The sequence below is a fragment of the Vulpes lagopus genome, chromosome X, assembly GCF_018345385.1.
Source record: "Vulpes lagopus strain Blue_001 chromosome X, ASM1834538v1, whole genome shotgun sequence".
NCBI classification, from domain to species: domain Eukaryota; kingdom Metazoa; phylum Chordata; class Mammalia; order Carnivora; family Canidae; genus Vulpes; species Vulpes lagopus.
The window spans coordinates 72,534,296-72,539,342 of NC_054848.1; the positions used below are offsets into that span (position 1 = coordinate 72,534,296).

Here is a 5,047-nt window from a genome sequence, read left to right on the forward strand (position 1 = left end):
TATAAATTTATTTGCAGGATATAAACTATTCAGCTCTATAATAAACATTATGTGTTGTATCAGAAAATCATTATCTTAAAAAAAGAAAATCATTATCTATATATTATGAACTTTAAAGCTTTTCTGTTTGAATTTTCCATTAGAGTATGCTCTGCAGATCTTAAGTGCTCTATTTTGTGCACATTTGGTGTTTTGTCCATACATTGAATGAAATGGTGCCTGCTCTTCCTATGGCCATCTTGGTTCCATGTTCCCCACACAAAATCCCTAGTGAGGCCACAGAAACTGCCCCTGCTACAGAACAGGAGTTGCCATAGCACCAGGATGAGACAAGATCTGGAACAGAATCCAACAGTGATGAATCAGTATCAGAGCTTGAGGAACAGGATTACACACAACAAACTTAGCAGGCAGCAGCAATTAAAATTGAGGAAGAGCCAATCAGTAAAGCAAAACAGAGCTAGAGTGAAAAGAAGGTATGGAAGGCTATGTCTAAACTGGATCTTCAACAGGTTACAAGAGTTAGGAGAGTCACTATCTGGAAATGTATGAATATCCTCTTTGTCATCACAAAACCAGATGTCTACAATAGCCCAGCTTCAGATACTTGCATAGTTATTGGGGAAGCCAAGATTGAGGATTTACTTCAGGAAGCACAACTAGCTGCTGTTGAGAAATTCAAAGTCCAGGGTGAAGTGTTCTCAAACATTCAAGAAAACACACAGGATCCAACTGTACAAGAGGAGAGTGAAGAGGAAGAGGTTGATGAAACAGGTGTAGATGTTAAGGACATAAAATTGGTCATGTCACAAGCAAATGTGTCAAGAACAAAGGCAGTCCAACCCCTGAAGAGCAACAGTAATGATATTGTAAATGCTATTATGGAATTAGTAATGTAACCATTTGAAAATGAGCATTTTTTGGCATTTCAAAAGAATAACTGTAACTTGGTTTGAAATTTGTACTTTCTATCATTAATTAATTTCTTGTTGGATGAACACAAAACAAAACGGAAAAAAAAGAAATTTGTCTTAAATTTGAAAATAGCTCCTAAATCATGGTGTTCACATCTACCAGTGATTTCTGCTACACAAATGGTCTATTAGATTTTGTATTTCCTCAATAACAATTTTTCTTATCATATCCATAGAAACAATTTCAACTGCAGTTTAAGTTTCCAAGATAGAGTATGTTTTTGCCCACCTTACAGTACTACATCATTGATTGAGCATGTGATTTCTTGCCTCATTCAATATTACTTGTAGTTTGAGAATTGCTCTTTGACTTTGTTTTTTTTTGTTTTTTGTTTTTTTTGTTTTTTTTTTTTATTTATGATAGTCACAGAGAGCGAGAGAGAGGCAGAGACACAGGCAGAGGGAGAAGCAGGCTCCATGCACCGGGAGCCCGACGTGGGATTCGATCCCGGGTCTCCAGGATCGCGCCCTGGGCCAAAGGCAGGCGCCAAACCACTGCGCCACCCAGGGATCCCTGCTCTTTGACTTTGAAAAAAATAATACTTGAGAGTAAAAGAACTTATAGAAATTAAATCCATGTCTCTGCGTGTAAAAGAGTCTGTAGCAAGTAAAGGCAAGATGTATCTTTTATGGATAAAACTTTTTCTCTTAAAGGAAACTGGGTAAAAATTAGAGGGGAAGACAAACCATGAGAAAGACTCCTAACTCTTGGAAACAAAGGGTTGCAGAAAGGAAGGCAGGTGGGGGAATGGGTAATTGGGTGACAGGCACTAAGGATGGCACATGATGAGATGAGCATTGGGTGTTACACTATATGTTGGCAAATTGAATTTAAATATAATATTTAAAAAATAAAATTATTTATTTAATTTATTTTTTATTGGAGTTCAATTTGCCAACATATAGCATAACACCCAGTGCTCATCCCACCAAGTGCCCCCCTCATTGTCCATCACCCAGCCATTAGAAATGACAAATCCCCACCATTTGCTTCGACGTGGATGGAGCTGGAGGGTATTATGCTGAGTGAAATAAGTCAATCGGAAAAGGACAAATATTATTTGGTCTCATTCATTTGGGGAATATAAAAATTAGTGAAAGGGAATAAAGGGAAAGGAAAGAAAATGAGTGAAAATATCAGTGAGGGTGACAAAACATGAGAGACACATAACTCTGGGAAATGAACAAGCAGTAGTGGAAATTAAATTTTTTTAAAGTCTAAATATTAATTGGTTTCAAGATATTCCTGCAGCTTTAGTAATTTTATTCACCAAGGACTTGTGATGTTTTTGATAGAAGGTAAAAATATGTTAGTGACTATTATTCATTCTGTGTATATGTATTTATTGAAATGTTGGCAGTTCTGTGGAGGAGAGAGAACCTGGTTTTGCAGTTTACAAAATCTTCATCAGAATCATGGACCCACCAGTTGTAAGCCATATTCTCTTAGTCAAGTAAGACTCTTGCTGAAGTTCAGATTACTATGTCTAAAGATTACTCTGTTAGTACCTCATCTACTCTCTCCTAGAGTTGTTAAGAGGAACAAATGATAAAATGTATTTAGAACCCTACTGTAATTGGTAAAGTGATTTTGAAATAAAACACAGTATTTTTTTTGAGACAGGTAATATGATCACTACATATGATGCTAAATCTGCCTTTTTCCTCACCTCTCTTCTACAGGAGTTTGCATTAAAACAACACAAACTGAACTCTTTCATACATATGATTTGCAATATGATAATGTATTATTGGTAAGAATCTGTAGTCATACAGGCTAAACCATTTTTAATGTTTGTGATTTTTGCTAAATAAAGTTTATAGCCACAAATTAAACATAGCTTTGGGGGGACGTAGTTGTTATCTGACGACTTTTTAATCTAGAGAATTTTAGTGACATAATAGAGGTTTTTGAAAAGGAGAAATGAGAGTGAATGCCAGGCTTGGGATGATAGGGATTTTCTGATAAAATGCATCAAGTGAAAAATGAGAAGACTGGATGCAAGAAGCAGTGAGATTGGCAAGGACTGAGCTCAGATAGCAGGCCAAAAGGAAATACTTCAGGAAGTTTGACATAGCCTAAGGAAAGTGTTTTTTTTTTTTTTTTTTTTTTTTGTTTGTTTGTTTGTTTAGTAGAGAGCAAGTGTGGTCTGAGTGGTGGAAAACAAGAAGTCACTATAGATTTGAAGAGAGGGTGTATTAGTAATTAGGATAAGGACAGCATAGCAATAGGCCTCTGAAAGATAAATAATCAGGCCAGGCGTGGGAATTTTTCAGTTAGCTTCTATAACAATAATTATTCTGTTGAAAGAACTAATAATGGCTCAAATTCAAGTTCTAATACTCTAAGTCAATTTTGTGAAGCATACCCACCCCACCACTATGATTTTCTGAGTCCCTATATACTACAGAAGGTAGTTAGGCCATAGATGGATCTTTGCTAATGAAGAAATCTCAAGAGTTATGTAAATGCAGTTTTTAGTCAACAACAACCAAAAAAGCAGTCTACCTTTAAATAGACTAATATTTAACTGACTGTTATTCAGTCATCCTATACCATAGAAAAGTGAGTATCTTTAAAATATTAATACTTCACAGTTTTTATCAAACATGACTCCCTTTTCCTTTAAGTATAATAGCCTCTTATACCCAGCAGTGATTACACAGCCCTCATCACTGGCTGCTATAGCACAAGCTATATCAGCATCCTCAATAGCAGCTGGATAAAAAGTTTCTATGTTTATCTTTAAAAAAAATATCTTTCAAGCTACTGTCTTGTTATGTAGTCTGGAAATACATTTTGATTCAACTCTGAAAAGAAGACAGTTTAAATACTTGACAACAGTTATATAGTCAAGGCAGGCCATAATTTCTGTTTCAGAAACCATGTGTGCAAGCTGATTTTTCCTTTACTTGCTACAGTTTTAGGGCCAGATTTTCAAACAAGCATTTGTGCACATAAAATGGGTAATTTCACACAAAAATGGGCAATTTTGTATGCAATTATTCATTTTGCATATGCAATTATATGCTTCTGAGGGTATAATGCATATACATGAAATTTGGTAAGCATACCCATTACACCTTCCTTTAAAAATGTCCATATTGCAGGTTTACTGCAGAAAAAAAAATTGAGATTCTTCGTGTTTGATTGTGTTATTGCACTATTTTTCCTTACATCATACCTTTTAATCAAGTATCTCAAAGCCCATTAAATTATTAACCCAATCATCCCAACAGCCCTATTGTCTATGGATGCCAAATGTTATGACAATCTCACTTTAGAAATTAAAAAATCAAGACACAGAAGTTGGACTTTTCTAAATATTAACCACTTTCCATTTAGGTTTCCTGACAAATAGTTCCCTAGAATCCACTCTCCATCTGCCTGGACAAATGCAAATCTAAAACAACAGTTATTGCAAATGGCAAAGGAATTGAGCATACAGTTTCTTTCCTTGTGGTCCAACTAAGCCAAAGTTTATTCACATTTCTGCACCGACAAAAAGCTTGCAATGTTCCCTTCTTCAAACATAGATCGGGTTAGAGCAAGTTTTAATAAGAGGGCTTGTTCATCTGGGAAGTCCCTATGTCATTGTCAAAACAAGAGAATAAAGCATTCACTCACTTCATGGAAATAAATTGTGTCTTTAGATTTGCAGCATGTTTCTCAGAAAGCTGATGAAAGAGGTTTATTTGACTGATAACAGCCCGAAGTTTACGGTTATACATTTGGCTTCCTCACAAAGCTGAAAGCAGGATTCTTTGTGGCTTTGATATTGGGGAGATAAGACAGACACCTTTGAATATTTGTTGTTGCTGTTGTTGCAGTTAACTTATGTGCCCTTTTGTATTCCTGCTTGACTTGCTACCTGTCTACCATGTCATTGTGCAGTCTATGCTGACAGAATTGAAGAGGCAGAAAGCTCAAGTTGTTCCGAAGAAGAAAATAATCCAATCAGTACTTGCAAGGAAAAAAATCAGTTGGCACTTACTACACAGAGATTATAATTTGACAGCAACTTTACCTGAAACTTATAGTTTGCTTACATCAAGACAAATTAAAATACTTT

The 5,047-nt window shown here is 35.6% G+C and overlaps 1 pseudogene; it reads left to right on the forward strand.

Annotated features, from left to right (window-relative positions):
* The first annotated feature begins 212 nt into the window (after positions 1 to 212).
* On the forward strand, positions 213 to 899 carry LOC121482578 (annotated as a pseudogene).
* The last annotated feature ends 4,148 nt before the right edge of the window (positions 900 to 5,047 follow it).